At 40.5% G+C, this 21,335-nt stretch overlaps 1 long non-coding RNA gene across 1 annotated transcript in view; it reads right to left on the minus strand.

Annotated features, from left to right (window-relative positions):
• Positions 1 to 286: 286 nt before the first annotated feature.
• Positions 287 to 21,335, minus strand: part of LOC147652487 (uncharacterized) — a 28,464-nt gene continuing 7,415 nt past the window's right edge. The window contains exon 3 of the long non-coding RNA XR_015288635.1: positions 287 to 1,857. This is a non-coding gene — a long non-coding RNA (uncharacterized LOC147652487). The remainder of the gene's footprint in view (positions 1,858 to 21,335) is intronic.

Below are 21,335 nucleotides of genomic sequence, written 5' to 3' on the forward strand. Positions count from 1 at the left end.
ACTATTTATAAATTTTATATGTATTAGATTATATTTCTTTATAGAAGGTATATATTTATAATATTGCATACATCCACTCATATTACATATAAGCAATTATATATATGTATTTTGTTATAGTATAAAGATAATGTATTCTTATATAGTGTGTAACATCAAGAATTCTTTATATATTTGTATCTATGTATGTCTAATTATATATGTTATATTGATATGTAGGGAAATACGGAGACATAAAACATTAATTTGCATACAGTTGTTAAATAAAACATAAAAAAAATTTACATGGGCTATTAATTATTTATTAATTAGGAAAATTAAGACTGGCTCAGAACTATTTCAAATCTGCTTATTGTGAGGACAAGTAAAGCCCAGTATCTAGCATATCAAGTTGTTTCATAAAAAATTTATTCATTTACATGCATGACTGAGTAAATACATTTATTTCATGACAACAGCATTCTACCTCTGCTTGGTCAGAATAAACAAGGTAGAGCAAAAACCAGGAACTGATTTTCCAGCATCCTCTGAAATAATTTTATTTTCACAATGAAAAAGCATTTTAAATGTTGACTCTGTGTTGTAAATATTGCAGAACCCCAGGGAAGGAACAAAGAATGTTTTCATTCCTTTCATTCACCACTTAGATTTTGATTTCATGTACAGAGGCATTAACTAAGATTCATTGAAAGTTTACTAAGCTACCAGACAGAATGATAGTTTTTCAAACTGAAAGACAGTGCAAATCTTTTGCTGTTTATAGCTTACAGTCTTACCGTTTTTCACAGTTTAAAAAAATTAGATTTGCAGAACAAGCAGTAGCTTTAAAGCAAATAGCATTCATAATGACAATTATCCTGGATCTGGTGTTGTGATAACACTTTTCTCCAAAAAAAGAGGTTCCAAATTGTCTGATTTCAGGGTTTTTTTCTTGTTACAGATTAATATATATGTCTATACAGATGTAAACCTTTAAACCTCTTAGCTGTTTACATTCCTGAGTAAGAGAGGTCTTTGGTTTTTGGGATATGTACGTACTTGGAACCCATCTGTATTTCTTCAGTGTGGGACATCAAAGACAGAACAAGATTTTCTGGTTGAGAATGGGACATGTTTTCATGCTTACCTGGCCATCTACAGGTTAAACGAATACTATTTCTCCTCTTATGTGCTATAGCAACTTTAATCTTTTTACTATGCATGACACCTTGCTGAGTGCAACTCTTTCAGCAGGTGATCAAGGGGGTGCATGCCTACTGATGCAGAAATTACTACAAAAGGACAGAAAATGATGTCACTGCAAATAATTGCAAAATCAAAGAAGACCCAGCAAGAAAAACTTAAATCAATGGTAATTAAGGTCTGTAAAGACAAATATGGAGAAAATAAAAAGAGGAGGGATTGAAAGGAATAAGATGAATGTGTCTACAAAGAGACCATGTGAGTCTGCTTGTAGACAAGGCTAGTGTAAAAAACAAAGTTGACTCTTTCAAATTTTTAAAAGTTTAATAAGGGATAAAGAGGGACAATATCCAGTGCTGGGGTGTTTTTGATGATTGGCCAGAAAAATACATTGTTAGCTTCAAATAATGTTCTCTATATACTGTTACATTACTGGGTGTACATGCATATTCATGAGTTTATACATGATTCAAACATTCTTGTCAGTTTTTGATGTTTTGGGAACTCTTTGGCTTTAACCTCTGACTTGTCTGCATGTAGATTAGATCAATATATTTTATGTCTTCTTGTGGTTCCATCCTGTTGTTTCACACTCGCTGATAATGAAGAGTCAATAAATGTCTTTCTGGTGGTCTGGTTTTTGTCACTGTTATCTTATCACTTAGAGAGGCCAGTCTGCAGATGTGAGAAAAAATATAATTATTTTACACCATTCTCTGAGTTAGTTATACAAATAAAAGCATTTTAACATTACATAGTCTCTATTTTAATATTTTGCTAAGGCCTCCATGTATTTATCACACCACTATTTATCTAAGCTATACAGTGCATACGTAAACTGTTACATTATACGAATAAGCAGTTAAAAGGAATTATAAATTGTACCATATCAAAATATCTGTGATTAATAACAACATGCAAATCCAATACTTAAATGTGAAAAACAATATTATACTGTCATTTGTAACCGCTAGGAACTTACATCTAGTGAAGTAACAGAAGAAACTCTCTGTTCTATATCAACAGACTGTTGCTCAGCCAAGGCTGTGTTAAATTCCTGAACCTAAAGCAGGACAGTGGAGACTTCTCATAGAATTAGGAAGAGATTATTTTTCTATCTTTTAACAAAAACATTTTAAACTAAAAAAACATGCACACCCTCGGAAACTTGCAGCTCTCTTTTTATTCTCTTCAAACTAGGACTACACAATATGCTTAATACATATTCATTTCCTAGCCCCGCCTTTCCCTGCTTCATATTGAGATTAGCTCCATGCATCTTTGTGACTGCACGCTTGCCCTTCTTGGTCGCTCTGGTGGTTGTCTGGGGGTCTTTGGGATGAAGTAAACAGTCTTCCTCACAGTTAAACTTTCCACCTTGTCTCCTTGCACATGCTCCTTTTTAGTCCTTTGGCCATCTTCTGGACTTTGATACCAGTTTTCCTGGCTTAGAGGTCTAGAGAACCCCCTTATCCTGTGATGCCTTTGTCCTTGCATCCTGTTTGTGCATTCTAGCTCTTTATCTTATGTTGTAGCCTTGCTCTCTTCCTGTTCTTGTAAGCACTGTAAATGTTTAGGTATCCCGTATGGTTTTGTTAGCCCCCTTTAGTCAAAGCATTTCTTGATGCTTAATTCTTAATTTCTCATTCATCCACCCAGTAGAAGAGCTAAGCTGTAAGCCGTCTATCCCAGGCAGGAGTGAATGGGGGCATGTGTACGGAGTGTATTAATTTGGAATTCTTCTTTGCATGCGAGAACCAGAGCCGAGAGCCTTGTCAGCATGAAAGAATCACTGGTTCACACCAGTGTTCCAGATTTCCTGCCACCCACTCTGGGAATTAGAAATACCTGAGAGAGCTGTCAGAAGTGTCTTTTTTACCATTCTCCTTGTATAACAGCCTTTTCTCTGGAATATTTGATAATAGGAATCAATGTGTTCCTACATGCGTGTTTTTGATAATGAAAAAGATGAGTCCTTTTGTGCAAAAGAATATCCAAAATACAAAGCAAATGTTACTGACTTGCCTTACATTTAGCTTAACAGAAGGAAATCTCCAGAGTAAGGAATAACATTACTTTCCTAGTAATCTAAAATCTTTTCTTTCTGGTTGCAATGGTCTGTGGTTTCATGGTGCACTAATTCTCGGGTTTGCTAGTTTATGAGAATACAGACTAAAAGGAGGAAGAGAATGAAGCAGTTGCTGTGCTATTAAGAGAACTCCATACACTTTTTTGATGAATGATTCCAAATGTACTGGGAGGTATCCTTCAGGGAAACCAAGTGCAGTTTTTCCTGTTCTTTTCTGGAATTCTTATAAATACTTGTCGCATTCTGCAACCGCAGGATCATGTCCAGAGAAGCTACAGTTACTAGGAACCAGCATGGGACACCAATCAGATGGGCCTCTGTTCATGAAACCATTTATTCAGCACGACAACAAACTCAGATTCAGAGACAGAGAGCCCCGAACAAAGGCAAGGTGTGGAGTTTTGATGGACAGAACTAGGGTGGAGTTCAGGGTCAGGGACCACTAGAGACACAGCAAGAGAGAAACCCCAGGGGCTCAAACCCAGTCAGAACTCCTGGGCTGTTCCTCACAAGGGGTTTGGGGTGGGACAACTTCATCCAGGGCTCACACTGCCCATACCCCAAAGCAGGTCAAAATTCACACTAGCCAGGCTTACAGCCATGCCTTTCACTTGAACAATGCTTATCTAAAACTAAATCTTTGCCTCCCTGAAGCACCTCACAACAAATACTAACTTCTGGCAATAAATTAGAGTGGTATTACAAAGCCCAGAACCTGTTTCAGATGCTCATGCTGCAAACTTCAATTCATGTATAAGTTATAGACATGATCATTCATTAACAGAAGTGAAATGTTTGATATAAGAAATTGATAGTTCTACTGGGTATAATTTAATCCTGAATGTGAACAGCAGTGTTTGTGTTATTCTGGAATTCTGTTGTAACTATCCCAGTGGTGTGTAATTTGATATTTTCCCTCAAGAAGGAACATAAATTGCATGGAAAAAGTGGCTTTTTGATACCAAGCTACTGTTTGAGGATTTTCTAGTCTCATTCCTTCATTTACAATAGCATTTGGTGGGTTTCTAAAGGCCTTGCAATTCTTTGAAAACTGACCCTTTTCTCAAACTGTAGGCAAGGGTTCCACTAGGCTTTGAGAATAAGCTGATTTTTGAAATGGCCAGTCTTCAAGCCTCAGTGATTCTGGAGGGATTATTTGATGGTTTTATTTTGTGTGCATGTTTTGGGGAATATTTTCCATTCAATTGTTGCTTTTCTTAAAAACACGATTCACTTAGTAAGTTATAAAAAGAATTTAATATAAACAAAAGACAATTAGGAGACAAAAGAAATAAAGCAAAGGGTTAAAACGGCCGGGTGCCCTGGCGCCTTGCCAGGAACACACCTGGTATCTCAGGAATACCCTTTTTATCCCATCCTTGCTGTGAGGGGTTAATGCATATTCAAGCATGTCCCCTCCCTGGTTCCACCTTCTTGGATCATGTTTTTTTACCATTTTATTTTCTGCTGGTCAGCATATTTTTTGCTGGTCATCATTATTCTAGCTGGTCAGCATTATTTTGGAGTTTTGGTTTCCTTTTTGCTGCACATGGTCACTTGTTGATAAGAGTCCGGGCCCCTCATCCTTCCCCTGAGGGCAGCTGGTCTTCATATCTTCTGCTGATAACAGTTTGGGTTCTGTTGTTCTCCTGATAACAGCTTGGGCCCCAGTGTCCTTCCCTCTGGGGTTTCTTTGCCTTGTACCTAGGAAATCCTTTTAAACCTAAGACTTGTTAGCAAAAAAGTACATACATAGCTAAAAAGTATTTAATATATAATATTCACCTGCGAAAGCCAATATCACAATACAAATTTATAACACTTTTCAATTATTTTCTGATATAATTAGATCCCCTTATGCTCAGCTTGGACAGACTATATATGCTCTGGAATCAGTGGTTTAAATAGGAATTCTTAGGGAGGACAATGGGAAGGAAAATGCCTCTGCCAGTTGATTTGCAGCATAGCATGAAACAGTTGATTACAAAGGTGAGACTACTGACTTTGAATGGAGGCTATTACCAATCAGATGTAACTACTGTATAATCATCTTCTAGAAATGCCACCATTACAATTCATACCATTTTAAGTCAGTGTACAGAAGACTTGTGATCTGATTATGAATCAGTATAAAAAGACTCTTTTTTTTGTAAAAAAAAAGGCTTTTTTTTTTTTTTTTTTTTTTTTTTTTGTAAAAAGGGACATCTAATCCTGGAGACCTGGTATTGCGGTGGGTTTTCAGTTTGACAGCTAAGTTAGAGGCTTTTGTGTTTGTTATTTCCTTCGGCCGCTGTTGAAGTTTTCACCCCACCCCTTCGCTGCCGTGGCTGAAGCTTTCGCCGGGTTCGCCGGCCCTCCCCCCTGCCCCTGCTGCCCATGGGCCCGTGCCTCCGCCACCGCCTGCGCTGGAACAGTGTAATTGCGTTTCCCTCTTCGCTGCCACTGTCCCCGTGGGGCCTCGGCCCTGGCGCTGTCCCGCTGCTCGCTCGTTTTCCTCTGCGGTGCCCATGGCCCTGCCGGGCGGCCCCTGCCACCGCCTTACCCCACAGTTAGTTTGCTCCTGCCGGCCCCAGCCCACGGGGCCCGGGGCTCCGGTTTTAGCTCGTGTCTCTCCCTGCACTGTGTCTGTTTCTGTTTTCCCTCCTGGCGGCCGTGCATTTCCGCCCTTCGTGTGCCCCAGCAGCAGGGTTTCGGGCGGCGTGGTCTCTCCCCCCACCTCCCTGCGGCTCCACCCCGCATTTCGATGCCGTCTTGGAAAACCCCTAATCCTCGGAACATTATCAGGGAATTTCCACGTCCGTTACTGCTTATCTTAACCTGTCTGTATTTTATTCGTAGAAAGTTTATGTGACCACCAGCTTTATTTTCTAACTGGTTCTCACGATTCCCAACCCCCGAGGCATTAAGCCTTTAAAAGAAGCGGTCAGATTCATGAATCTTTGGTCTTTCTCCTGGATTTCTCCGTACAGAATAAACCTGTGAATTGCAAACCAGAAGAAAGTCCTCCCCTTATTCCTTCACCTGATCTCAAAGACGTATGTTCAAAGAAGGGCTGAAAAGCTCACACCCAAACTGGGGCTCAAACAGTAGCCTTGGCTCTGGCCCCTCTTGGCCCGTGCCAGAGAGAAAAAAGAAAACCTCTCGGAGCTAGCCCGGGAAATCTCTGGCTCACGTCAACCTGGAATGTTTTTGAATAGAACAGCTAAATAAGAACAGGTGGCTGAAGCATTTATGAATAGAAATAGAGATAAGAACCAGAGGATACCAAGTGTCATGGAGGTTGGCTGCCCAAAGGGTTGCCCATGCAAAGCCTGAATTTGTTTTTGCTGTATTAAGTGTAAAGAATTGAGGCATAGACAGACGTTTGGGTGGAAACTGCCTCCAGAGTCACTTCGTTGCTTGTGTTATTTAGCAGAAACAAAATCTACTTGGAAAGCTAGAAGAGCGTTGTTAATAACTGGCTGGGAGAAATACAAAAGTAGCAGAATATTTAGAAGCCAGCAAAAGGCACTTCTGTTCATCACACGGGGTGGCCGCTGGCAAGTTGAAGAGCAACTTGAATAAAAACCATGATATTATTTGTATTATTCTGTTACTATAACTTTGAAGTTTCAGAAATGTTTTTTAGGAGTTGGGTTTAACAGATAATATTCATTTTTGTAGTAATACTGCCAAAAGGTAGAATTAGAACAGGTCAGTAATTTTGTGATTGATGATTTCAGCTCAAACTGATTGAGTTTTTGAGTGAGGGGGGCAGTGGGCCTTTGTAAGGCAAAAGGATGGAACAGCAGACTTGTGTACTTAAAAATAGACTCAGCAGGTCATTCTTCAGCTCTTGACTAGGAACAACTTTCAGTTGAGAAAGAATTTAGAAATCCCAATATACAGGGATGAAGAGGAGTAATTCCCTGTTTGGTATGTGAACTGACAATCTTGCATTAGGAATCAAGGTGGCATTCAGCCTAGCTTCTCCTCGAGTGTCAACAGTGCAAAAAGAAGTGCTGTTGTATATCTAATAGTTGAAAGCCTACATGCTCCTGTACCAGGAGTACCCCGGAGGTGCTGTGATACTATAATTAAAACTTAGCTCACACTAAATGTGAAATAGTAAACTTCATCTGTAAAAAGAGCCATTTGGTGCCCAAGATTTGGGATGTTTTTTGAAGACAATTGGAAAAAAATAAAAGATCAGTATAAACAAAGGTTTGGGTGAAAATTTTAAAAAAAAGAGCAAAACCAGGTGAAATTTCTTGTTGATACAAGGGTAACATACTCCATCTTAAATAAAGCTTTAACTCCTGAGGAAAAAAATTCTATTATGATTAAAGAAGACACTGTCCAAGTTGAAAAGGCTTATTTTTCTGAATCAGTAAAATAGAAATTGGGAATGTAAATAGGTATACACAAATTCTTCTACATGTTTAACTCACCACATGCACTCCTGGAAAGGGATTTACTTCAACAATTAAATGTAGCAATCAAATTTGAAAAAGGAGCAATTACTGTGAAGGTAGATGCTCAACAATACATTGAAATAATACATTTACTTTTATTTAATGTTTTCATAGAAGGAAAAATCATTGAAGACATCATAAGCCAAGTGTATTTTAGAGTGTGAGCCACTGTGAAGCCAGAAAGAGCTAAAAGTGCCTTACTGGTAAAGGTAAAGCTTAAAGAGGAACAACGACTGGTAAGGAAAAAAATAAACCAAACACAAAGCTAAGAGAACAATATCCTTTAGAGAAAGAAAATAGGAAAGGAATTCAACCAGTAATAAAAAAACTTTTTCAATGGAGGGAATGTGAATCTGATTTTAATACTCCCATATTACCAGTCTGGAAACCTGATGGAATATATAGAGAGGTCCAGGATTTGAGGGCTGTCAATAGGATAGTAGAGAATTTATATCCTGTAATGGCAAAACAGTATTATTGCCAGAACTAACCTAGTTTACTGCTTTAGATTTAAAGGATGCTTTCTTTTGCCTCCCTCTCCATGAAGCCAGCCAAAAGATATTTGTCTTTGAATAAGAAAATTCTAAAAGCAGACGAAGGACCCAATTCATTTAGACTGTGCTGCCTCGAAGATTCAAGAATTCCCTCACCATATTCAGGAACAGCTTGCAAAGGATCTAGAGTCCTGGGAGCCCCCACCAAGAGAAGGACAGTTGCTACACTATGTGGACGATCTGCTAATAGCCACCCAAACCCAGGAGGCATGTGTGGACTAGACAGTAAGCCTCATAAACTTTTTTGGTCTGCAGGGGTATTGAACAGCCCAAAAGAAAGCCCAGATGGTGAAGCAGACAGTTATTTAGCTGTGCTGGACAAAGAACTTTGGGGCAAGACTGCAAGGAAGTGTTATAAATGCAATGGCAAAACAGGGTTAATATAAAAAGCAATTTATTATAAAATAATTTCAATCACCAGCAACGAGAGAAAAAAACCACAATAAATAGATCAGCGCAGTGCCGGGTAGACAGGGGTCTGTACCAAGAGGTACTGAATTCCCTAATCCACGAAGAAGGGACTGCGGTTTGGGGTTTTTATAGGGATTTTTGTATCCTGAGGCCAAACCCGGGATGGGCACAGTCCAACAAAGAGTCTAGATGTGTGGGTGAATAGACTTCCCGGATCCGTTGGGCTGAGTCAATGGTCAGCCGAGCAGAGTCCTTTCACATGCGAATGGCTCTGAGTGTCTTCTGATTCCATCTCCCAGAATGGAGTGTCCAGTTTGGGTGCGGGAGCAGATGGATATCTCGACAGAGCAGAGTCCTTTCACATGCGAATGGCTCTGAGTGTTTTCTGATTGCACCTACCAGGGTGGAGTGGACAGTTTGGGTGTGGAGGAGATGGATATCTCGACTGGGCCACTCTTGTTGTCTGGTTTGATTGCTCGTGTCCTGCTCTTTATTTTGTGCTGATAAGCGTCGCTGTCGATTGTTACTGCCCGACTCGGAAAGGAATCTCTGGATTATTTTACATTTTGTATCTTTACAGTATTATAAATATAACATATAATTCTTTATTCTCTTTCACGATTTTTTATCCAATGTTATATTTATCACAGAAGCAACATGCCAAACCCCAAAAGCCCAGACAGCGAAGGAACTAAGAATATTTCTGAGCATGACAGGGTGGTGCAGGCTGTGGATTTATAATTATGGGTTACTCATGAAAGCTCCATATGCCTTGTTCACAGAAGGGAGCAGGGACCTTCAGTGAATAAAAGAAGCAACATGGGCCTTTGACCAACTAAAGAAGGCCCTCATGTCAGCTCCAGCCCTGGAACTCCCAATGTGAGGAAGTCATTGTCTTGGTTTTCTCACAAAAAGCAGGTGATTACCCTGGGAATACTTAGCACAGAAGCTGGGCCCGTACCAGAGGGCAGTGGCTTATCTCTTCAAGCAGCTAGACACAGCAGTTAAAGGGTGGCCAGGGTGTCTCAGAGCCATTGCAGAAGTAGTAGTGAACATCCAGGAGGCCCATAAATTCATCCTAGGCCAGAAGATGACAGTACTAGTATCTTACACAGTCCTGGAAGCAAAAGGCAGACACTGGTTTTCCCGACAGAGATTCCTGAAGTCCAAGCCATAACAGTAGAACAAGATGATGTGGAGATTGTGGTCACTAGTGTTATAAATTTGTATTGTGATACTGGCTTTCGCAGATGAATATTATATAGTAAATACTTTTTAGCTATGCTAACAAGTCCTAAGTTTAAAAGAATTTCCTAGGTACAAGGCAAGGAAACCCCAGAGGGAAGGACGCTGGGGCCCAAGCTGTTATCAGGAGAACAATAGAACCCAAACCGTTATCAGCGGAAGATATGAAGACCAGCTGCCCTCAGGGGAAGGATGAGGGGCCCAGGCTGTTATCAACAAGTGACCATCTGCAGCAAAAAGGAAACCAAACTCCAAAATAATGCTGACCAGCTAGAATAATGATAACCAGCAAAAATTATGCTGACCAGCAGAAAATAACATGATCCAAGAAGGTGGAACCAGGGAGGGGACATGCTTGAATATGCATTAACCCCTCACAGCAAGGATGGGATAAAAGGAGTGTTCCTGAGATACCAGGTGTGTTCCTGGCAAGGCGCCAGGGCACCCGGCCGTTTTAACCCTTTGCTTTATTTCTTTTGTCTCCTAATTGTCTTTTGTTTATATTAAATTCTTTTTATAATTTATTAAGTGAATCTCGTTTTTAAGAATTTTTGGGGGCTCTTTCCGGGATAAGCACCTCACCTCTAGGACCACCGGAGATCCAGAACGGGGAAACAGGCGCGCCTCTGCTGAGTTCAGCAGATCCCATTCTTTTTCTCCTAGCGTGGACCAGCGGCTGCAGGTCAAAATCCCGAGGACAAGGAGAGGAATAAAGCAAAGGAAAGGGGAAAATAAAAGCTCCCTAAAAACCGCGGTATTTTTGCTCCATAATTCTTGTGCACGAAGACCCAAAGAAGAAGACGGATTGTAAGTAATCTTTGGGGGAGCGGGAAGCGGGGATTGTAAGATACCCCCGGGGTTACTAGGACTGGGTCTCAGGGGAGGGTTGAGCCCCTCGGGAAAGGGAGCCCAAGGTTTTCCTGGCACAATCCACTGGGAAAACAGAGTAAAATGTGGATTCTCTAAAACTTTGTCAAGTTGAGGATTAAATCCAAGAAATTTGGACTTAAAACTGCCAAATTGAGGAATAATCCAAGAAACTTGGGATATTTGACATATTACAGTGCCCATGGGCGGATATTAACAAGGGAAGTAAAGAGCACCTTATTGTCTTGCTGTGACTGGGTGGAATTGAATGAACAGATGTGAGAATGCGTAAATAGGTGTGATTGTTGCGTTAAAGTTTGGGTGGTTTTTTTTTGGAATTGTGTTGTTAAAGAGGAAAGGTTTTCTGTGCTGTGCTGGAGTGAGGGTGAGCAATTGTATTGTGTTGTTAAAGAGGAAAGGTTTTCTGTGCTGTGCTGGAGTGAGGGTGAGCAATTGTATTGTATTGTTAAAGAGGAAAGGCTTTCGGTGCTGTGCTGGAGTGAGAGTGAACACGGGTCAATGCTTCCACAGGGACTGGATCATGGTGGGGACACATCGAGTGATTTGCTTCCTCCCTGCGAGCTCCTGTCTTGGAGCCCCGGGGTGGCAAACCAGAACTGGGGCTTGTAGCCCAGGACCCGCAGGGGTGTTGTATCAAATCTGTTCTCAGCGGGATAGCAGCTCTGGTCTCAGAGCAAAGCCAAGGTTATCTTTAGTGGTGATGGTCCCTCCGCGCCTTTCCCCCCGCCCGGGCAACAAGAGCTGCTTGCGCGGGAGGGGTCGCTTTGGTGAGCCAGTATGTGATTCAGCGTTTGAAGTTGTTTGTTTTTTGGTTTTTTGGGGTTTTTTTTAGAAGTTTTCTTTGCCCCACTGTAGCGGCGGTGAAAGGTTTTCCTGGGAGATCGTGTTCCCATGGCTACTCCCTGCCAAGCTATTGGGACAGAGGGGCGGGTCAGCCTCAGGAGTGCAAGGGAACTCCTGGAGCTCCGGCCGGTGGTGAGTCCGGCCAGACCCTGATAAGATCAGGGCATGGAGGGTGCCCTGAGGGGATGAGTTCAGCCCATCCCTTTTGAGTAAAGTGAGGGCAGGGGCCTTCTAAGTCTTGGTGCCCCTGGATTGTTTAAACTTATTTTGGAGCTCTCAAGCCGCAGAGCTGTGTTTAGGTGGCTGCAGGCAGGCTGGATTGAACCACAGATGCTGGTTTGGGTTCCCTGCTCCAGGCACAGGGGGATCGGAGGAGCTCTCAGTGACTCCTGGAACCTCCTGAAGCTGTGAAACAGGCCGGGAACATGCCCAATGGTGAGAGAGCTGGGTGAGTCCCTCTGGGACCCAGGTTTTCTATGCCGGGGTCTTATGAGACCTTGGGCACATTAAGTTCTGTGATTTCGGGAGTAAGGACTGGTGTCAAACTGTCTCAGAGAGCTTTTTCTTAGCCAGATGTGTGAGCGAGATATGGAGCAGTACTGGCGTATGGTATCAGCTCCAAACCAAGGGAGCTGCAAGTTGCAAGCCTTTGTTTTTATCGGGTTCTGAGAGAATTCCATGTATGATGGTGCTGTGGGCTTCTGCAGCAATAAGGTGTGTCAGTGCTTAAAATTTGGGATTTCAGGAAGAGCATGTATCCTGGGAGAAAGTGGAAAAAGAAGTAAGCTCTGTTTGTTTTTTTTTCTTGAGTGACTGCAATATTTATTTTGTAGAGAAACAAACCCATTTCTTAGTATGCCTTCCAATTTCTTTACTTTAGTATATATCGTAGAATTTTGTGGTTGATTTTAATTTTAAAGGCAAGTTACAGTAATTTGCATAGTAGTCACTTCTTGAGGTGGAAACTTATCAGTTTGTCAATAAGTGTTAGAGCTGTTAACCCTAATGTTGTTTGTGTTCCATGCTGATGGGCACAGCCCATGGTTCTTAACAGCAGAACCTGGTGCCAGCCTAAAAGCAAAATCCTGTGGATTGTTGTAAATCTTTTTACTGCTGCTGAAAATTATTTTGTCTCTTTTCACAATATGAAATGCTGATCATCTCTCTGATGATTGCTAAGGAGTTATTGTGATGGTGTGTTTAGCTGAAGATCAGGCTCAGAACTGCCATGATTTCTTGTTCCTTTGAATTTGACAGGAAAGTGCACATGTCTCTAGGAGTGCTTGTGTTGTTTTGCAGCTGTGCTTATTACAGAAGCAGAAGTGGACCCAGTTAAAAGATTAAAATTAAGATTGTTGGTGTTTCAAATTAAGAAGAGAATTGTGGAGACTCTAAACTTGGTTTATTTTAATAAGTACATGTGTTAATTTAGAGATGAGTCTTATTTTGTGAAAGAAGAGTTCGAAAACAATTGTAAGATTGGTTCTTGCTTTAGATTGTTCATAGTATATAAGCTGCAAGTACTGTTGAAACATAAAGGTATTGTCAGAAACTTGTCAATGTTTCTAAATGCCTGTAAGAATAAAAGACCTGATCATATCTTGTCATGAGAAAAGTTACACTAGAGATTATTCACATTAAGCAGCTGTGTGAGGATAGACTCCTTTGTACCTGTAGAAGAAAACTTAGAGAAGAATGATGTCTGTGTCTTCATTTCTAGCTTGACTGAAGATCTGTTCAAGGCAGAAGAAATAGAAATTGCAAGTTTGTTTTAGTTAGTAAAAGTAGCTAGCTAGCTGACTGGTCTCTGTGTCTAGCGCCTTTGATGGCTTTGGGGAGCGTCCCCAAAAGGAGGTGTTAGAATTTGTTGTTGATTCTGAAGCAAAGTAATTTGTGTAGTGGAGAGATTCTGGAGGGATGTGGTGTAAAGAGTGGCGAGATGATAGTGGCAGAGAGAAAAAGAGAGAGAGGTTTGCGTTTCCTTTCATTAGATTTGTAAAGATTTTTAGAAAGAGAGCGAGAAGTGTCTTGTTGGCTCCAAAGAGTGAGCACTGGCTTGTGGGGAGAAAAACTTTCAAGCGCGATTAGAGATGAGAATTGTGCCCGAAATAGGAGATGTTAGGAGCATCTGGAGCGCTGGGTTAAGAGTTGCTAGGTTTAGGTGTTGTTTTATTGCTTTTATGTAAAGCAGCTGTAGCAGGACCCGGTCCCTTGAGTGGCGAACAGCAGGGCCCGGTGTGGCGGCTCCCGGTCCTCTCCCACCCGATGTGAAGGGTGCAGAGCACGGTTCGTGAGTGGCGCTGCTGGAGCGGGACCCGCCGTGTCTGTGCTGGGGTCTCGAGGAGTGTAGGGTGCCGGCAGTGCTCGCCGGCCCGGCAGCGGTGCTGGGTGAGGCTTTGCCGCTGAGGAGTGAGCTGGCCCAGCAGAGGAGCCCCAGACCAGAGCGCTGTGAACTCCGGGCTCTGCCCCCCAGCTGTGGTGGGAGCTGAGTGTGTTTGAACATGCCAGTCCTGTGTGTGAAGGGACGGCACAGCAGGGAAAGAGGAGACACGGACTTTGCCCCAGGGTCAGCACGCAAGTGACTGGCAAGGACGCAAGTGGGCCCCTGCAGAGCGAGCGGCTGAAACAGCCTGCTCGGCCCAGAGCTGCGGCAGCAGGGGTCGGGGAGAGAGATAGCCTGAAAAACTGCTGTCAATGGGAAAGGAGCGGAACAAAAGCCGAGAAACAGACCGGTGGATGATGAGACCAAAGCAAAAGTAATCTTGCTCGTTAGGTTCTGAAAACCTCATCAAGGTGTTTAATTTCTTGAAATAGGATCTTTTTTTTTCTCTCTTATTTTTTTTCCCTTTCTTTCTTCTACTCTTGTTGTTAAAAGGAAGGGGTTTGTTCTAAGAAACCGATAAAAGAAATTTGTGAAGCTAAACAAGTAAATAGTAACCAAAAGGTAAAAAGGTAATTAATGTAATTTATTTGAAGTCAAAACTAACCTAGCCTTTCTTGTTTAAGTAATCTGAAATGCACAGAAAGAGACTGGCTCCTATGTTAACAGTTAAATTTCACTTAACCCAAGAATTTTAAAGAATACCGATGGAAAATTTTGATGTGATGTTTTCATTCTCCCTGTGTTATTAAGAAATTGTTTTCAGGTACTACTGATAATTAAGGCAGAGAAGCTGCAATTTGGACCAAAGAGTGAAGTTGGATTCACACCAATAAGATCAAAAGATCTGAGGACTGGACTGTAATACCCAAACTGAGTGATACCAAATGTACTCTTGAGCAGAGACCGGCGGTAATGAACTGATCCAAGGAATGAGCTAAGAATCACGCCTAACTGGGAAGTAAGACCAAGCCTGTATCAGTAGTTTCAAGTCCTGCCTGGACAAGTTCTGGGACACTTTGATATCCACCTTGGGGAGGAAAACTGCCACTCCAAACAGGAGGACTGGGGCTGTTTTAGTTGGGAAATCCTCGTATATTTTTACTTTTGCCTGTGATTTGTATAAAGGAGGGGGGAGAACCACAACTTCCATCAGTGCCACACCATATACCTTGTCTAAATCATCCCAATACGGGACATGCTATCTGGATTAAATATAAGTGTTTAAATTAGAGAATAATAGGTATTGTGGTTCACAAAGTTAAGCCTCTCATTGCAGGAAGTGTTGGGTGTCAAATCTACTAAGAATAACTTAAATTATAACTTTTTTTACAGATGGGAAATTACTAGTGTGTGTTGAGTGGGAAGTACCTGAGGAATGGTGGGAAACTGCTATTAAAAGGTGTGAAAAGAAATCTGCTTGGAAATTACAAAAGAGGAAGTGACAAGGAAATAGGGGGCAAGACCAGACTGACCACTACAACTCGCCACCGAGAAGAATATAAAACACCTGCTGTGAGCTGCAACCTTATAGGCAGGATTGGTGGGGGTGTAAGCCATACTGGACCCCTATTATTCCTTTTTCTGTCACTTATCCTTCTCCCTTTTGGGACACCAGCAAAGCCATGTTAAAAATGCTATCAAAAGCTTTACATGGAATGACACCGGGGTTTCTTTCTTATTACCCACACCAGTATCGATAATCACTGTTATAACCCATCCAAATTAAGTACCTGTATGCATAAAAGGGAAAATATTAGACCACAGAAAATCTAAGAACAAGTAGTAACAGATTAGAAAACAACTGCCCAAAAAAGAGAAAAAGATGGATTTTCTTCACAGTTGTTTCCAGGAAAAATAACCAAGATTTGGTAAGAGAGCAAATGGTAAGTGAAATGATAAAGCCAACACAGTAACCTAGACCTGTATTAACCTCATGTCAGGACATGTAAGCAAAGCTCAAACAGCAATTAAATGAAGAAAACTTCTTCATGAAGTGAGAAATACTCCTGGTAAAAAGTATAAAGCTGGTAATAAAACTTGTACATAGTAAATTCCAGAGAAACCAACTCTGTATTAGACCCAAAGGAAAGTAAAAGAAAAAATTGTGTACATAGTAATAGAACCAGATTCTTCCAGTGTAATAGTACAGGGAAAAATCCTTACTCTGGAAATCGCCAAATTTTGGGGAAATATAAATCAACAGAAAAATGACTATTAGAAAGCACCAGATGTCTTATTTTAGGATATGTGAGAAAAGGGCATACCCAAAGCTCCCTTCACAATGGAAGGGGAATTGTACTCTGAGAATGATTCAGCTAGGATTTTTCTTTTTGTCAGGACAAGACAGAAATTAGTTGGGGGTGTTGGTTTTTGAGGTCCTAAAAAGAAATAAAAGGGAATAGTTTGAGCACCTCAAAAATGGGGAGATGAGAAATAGCCCCTGAACACATATTAGAAACATTCTTGGGCACAAGATGGAAGTTGGCGATATCAAACCCCAATTTTTGCATTATGAAACTCCAAGTTGTTGTAGAAATCATAACCAGTGGAACAGCTGGAGCTATAGAATTAATAGCCAGTCAGTGATGAAAGCCACAGCGGCAATATATCAAAATAAGCTGGCTTTAGACTATTTATTGGCTAAAAGAAGGGGTGTTCTGTGAGAAAATTAATACATAAGATTGTTGTTTTCAATGACAATAAAAATGCCATTCTAGATATCACCAAGGATATCAGAAAAATGGCCCATGTGCCAGTCCAAAAATGAAAATCAGTAATGACCACTAACTGGTGGGATTATATATCGGGGATAGAGTAGTAGAATATTTCTTCCTTGTTTAATCCCCTGTTTAATTTGGCTAATCAGCAAAGTAGAGGAAGGCATGCAAATAGTAGCAATGCCTACAGACTCAAAATGGGCTACATCTAGAACGGGACAAAAAAAAAAAAACGAACGAGTGCTAGAAGCTAGAAAACAAAAATTATTGCTCAAGCCAAATGATTTATAAAAAAAGAAGAGGAGGGGTTTGTTATAAATTTGTATTGTGATATTGGCTTTCACAGATGAATATTATATATTAAATACTTTTTAGCTATGCTAACAAGTCTTAAGTTTAAAAGAATTTCCTAGGTACAAGGCAAGGAAACCCCAGAGGGAAGGACACTGGGGCCCAAGCTGTTATCAGGAGAAAATAGAACCCAAACTGTTATCAGCAGAAGATATGAAGACCAGCTGCCCTCAGGGGAAGGATGAGGGGCCCAGACTGTTATCAACAAGTGACCATCTGCAGCAAAAAGGAAACCAAACTCCAAAATAATGCTGACCAGCTAGAATAATGATAACCAGCAAAAATTATGCTGACCAGCAGAAAATAACATGATCCAAGAAGGTGGAACCAGGGAGGGGACATGCTTGAATATGCATTAACCCCTCACAGCAAGGATGGGATAAAAGGAGTGTTCCTGAGATACCAGGTGTGTTCCTGGCAAGGCGCCAGGGCACCCGGCCGTTTTAACCCTTTGCTTTATTTCTTTTGTCTCCTAATTGTCTTTTGTTTATATTAAATTCTTTTTATAATTTATTAAGTGAATCGTGTTTTTAATACTAGCATTATCAATGGAGCTTCTTTCCTCAGTGGAAATACAGGAAAGCAGCACATCATGACTTCTTGGAAACCACTAAAGCAGCGTACTCAAGCCATCTAGATCTGAAAGATGCTTCTATGGAAGATGCAGAAGACTGGTTCACGGACAGAAGCAGCTATGTCCTGAATGGCAAAGGCATGCAGGATACGCTGTCACCACTAGTCATGAGGTAATAGAGTCAGAGTCAGAGCCATTGCCTGTCAATACCTCTGCACAAAAGGCAAAGCTCATTGCCTTGACCCAAGCCTTGGAATTAACCCAAGGTAAGAAGGTGAACATATCCACAGATTCCAAGCATGCTTTTGGAGTTGTGCATGCTCATGGACCAACCTGAAAGAAAAAGGGAGCTACTGAACTCCCAAGGAAAAAACATGAAATTGTTAGAGGCAGTACTGTTCCCCAAAGAAAATAACATTTACATCAAAAAGAAAACTCAGAATTAGAAGAAACAAGCTGGCAGACAGAGAGGAAAAAGAAGCAACAAGGAGACCGATAACCTTAATCCCAAAAAAGGAAGTGAAATCAAGCTAATTGCAAACTTAGAAGAGCCATCTAATAAAAAAGGGTAGGCCTATACTCTAAAAAGAAAGGTAATCACACCTAGCCATTTCATGTCGTGTGTAATAAAAGAAGAATATAGAAAAAGCAGAAGCCCTGTATACAATGTGATCTCTACCTCCAGACTAATCCCAAAAACACCCCAAAACCAGAAATGGGTTACATTGCAAGAAACAATGAACCCAGCCAACAATGGTAAATTATTTTTTTCCAATTGCCAAGGGAAAGGGGGGTTTCATTATTTATTAGTACCTTTTCAGGATGGCCTAAGGCTTTTTCCCACCAGAACTGTTAAGGCTCAAGAAGTGGTCAAGATATTGGTCAAAGAAATCATACCACCATTTGGCGCTTTGGCCATCATTTCCTTAGACAAAAGACCCCATTTTATTTTACAGGCGGTACAAGTTAACAATACTCTGGGTGTAGATTGGCAGTTACATACCCCATATTGTCCCAAATTAAGTGAACAGGCAAAAAAACACATCTGATTAAAAAGTAAATTGTAAAACATCAGCAGGAGTAGAAAAAAAAATAGAACAGAATTGATGGTGGCCCTAAGGAAGCAACTCAATAATATGAAGAAACATGTCTTAAGAACTCATTGGAAGAGATGAGATGGGCCAATACATAATGTGCAACCTAGAGATGATGTATATGTAAAGTCTTTTGCAGAAAAGATTCTAGGACCACAGTGAAAAGGACAATACCAGGTACTCCTCACCTCCTTCACTGCCATCAAGATCAGAAAAGACTATACAGTCATCACAGAAAATCAAGCAAGCACAACCTAGAAAACTGTGGCTTTCATGATCATGGTCATAACTATGGCTATAACAGATGCCAGTGCAAGGCCTTTTAAACACAATGTTGTCGAGATTAAATACAAGGGATGGAACCACTTTGCTTTGAGATGATTTATTGCTCAAGTAGCTTAATAAGATACCAGTCTCAAGGTGTGAGGTTTGGAAGCAGTATGTCAACCATAGCCTTAAGAAGTCATGAGTTTCTTCTCTGCACTGGAATATATAACATTTTAGCCCGATAGGCAGTTGACATGAAGTTTGTTTTCACTTATAAACCTACCACCTTTATTTAATTTTTCCGCACTGCATCTGTCTTTTAACCAATAAGCTGACAGGTCACGTATTCGCACACGCTTCTGTTATAGTTTCTAGATTTCTAACTTACTCTATAAATCACACTATTACAGTTTAAACCTCAAACTATTTTACCTAATATAATTTCTTACTTACTCTAGGCATATTCTTACTTGAACCTATAGGAACATAAGTTTATAATTTCTCTAACCAATGTCTGTGTACTTTCATTACTGCATCAATCTAAGTTCTTTCCAAGGCTGCAAATTGAAGTCTTCAGTATATTCTTGAATATTTCTATTCCTCGGTTTCCAACACAATATGACTGGCATTTATATTTCATTTATATTTTATATTTATATGTCAGGGAAAAGCTTTTAATTTTAACTTGTTTAGGTCTCTGTGGTAGGTGTCAAAATTGACAAATGCAACTGTCTAGACACGGAGAGATGTCTTAGGATGCAAATTTACATTTGTTTAAGATGAATTCTATCAAAGACCTATAAAACTTATACAAATTGGTAGGAAATATTGTGACACATGCTTAAGTAAGTGTTCTGAATTCAGGTTTAAATACTTGCCTAAATACAAAACAGAGCATTTGTCACTTTGAAATCCATTTGGTTAACCAAACCCAGACAACTTTGTGTATATAAGTCAAGGTTATGTATGCCTTTGAACAGCATGTTCCACTATAGTAGTGGACAAGCTCGCCATAAATGAAACACATCTTAATTTGTGCATTTGTAAATTTATCAAAATTAAAGGATGTGACTTTTCTTACCAAGCACCTGTCATATGACATCAGTATATAAAGGTGAATTTGACCATTGTCCAGGAAATATCACCTGTGTCTGTAGCAATAAATTTGACTTTAAAAATACAGAAAGAACCCCTTTGATTACAGTACACCATGACACAGCGACCATATGGAGAGTCTTTAAAAGGTTAGAAAAAACACATCTTACCACTGGTAAAATACACTTTTTGGATAATTAGCAAAAGCAGCAGACATACTTAATGCTTTAATCCACCCAATTACGATTTTGTTTCTTTTAGTTGGCATAAATCTAATTTTGTCTGTTGTAACACTCATCTGAAATTAGAAGATGTTATGATGAGAGATGACCTTGACTTTATGGTCAGGAGCATATAGCACAGTTTAAAGAAATACTCACTGTACAAATTAGGTAAATAAAGAGAAATTTGTGTATTAGTAAAAGAATTTACTAACCCTCTAGAGAAAGGGGGGAATGAGTTAAGAAAATTAGAGAATTCAGATTTTAACTAAAATAGGAACAGCTTATGAGAAAATTCAGAGTGGAAGAGATTAAAGAGAATTTGGGATAAAGGCAGTGTAGGAGTGGCATCCTTGGTTAGAAGCAGGCCTGTGCAGGTCCTGATTGCAAAGGGACTACAATGTAGCAAACAATTGCCAAAATCTAATGTGGAAAAACATTTTAACAAAGTAAAAGCATGATATTTTAGTAAAAGCCTGTCTGCACAAGCCAGCCTTTGGTATAAGGGACAATACTAAAGGTAGTATCCTTGAAACTCCCCTGAAGCAGTGAGAATAAAGAAAAACAATAGCCTTGTGTACTGGGGAAAGAATGCAAACAACGTGTATTAACCAGTAGTAACTTTCTAAGCCTGCATACCCTGTCAGACCCTATAAAAGTGTGCTAAAGATAGAAATAAACGACATTCGCCATACTTCTGTGAAGACTCGGTGAATAGTCTGAGCGGATGTCATGGAGTTACTTTACCTTTAAGGGAGTTTGAGTTGCTGGGAACTGCCTGGAGTCTTTTCTCCTGACCAATTATCAATCATTGCTGAGAACTGACAGCAGTTTAGGCCATTGAAAAGTGGGATCAACTTGTGAACCCTACCTTAAAGTGTAAAACCAGAGCTCTCTTGGTCCTCTTCGTTTCCTGGCTGTGAAGAGTGGCAGAGCTCCAGGCCTCCCATTCCCTGCCCAGGCCATG

The sequence above is a fragment of the Cyanistes caeruleus genome, chromosome 6 (assembly GCF_971803275.1).
Source record: "Cyanistes caeruleus chromosome 6, bCyaCae1.hap1.1, whole genome shotgun sequence".
Classification (NCBI taxonomy): Eukaryota; Metazoa; Chordata; class Aves; order Passeriformes; family Paridae; genus Cyanistes; species Cyanistes caeruleus.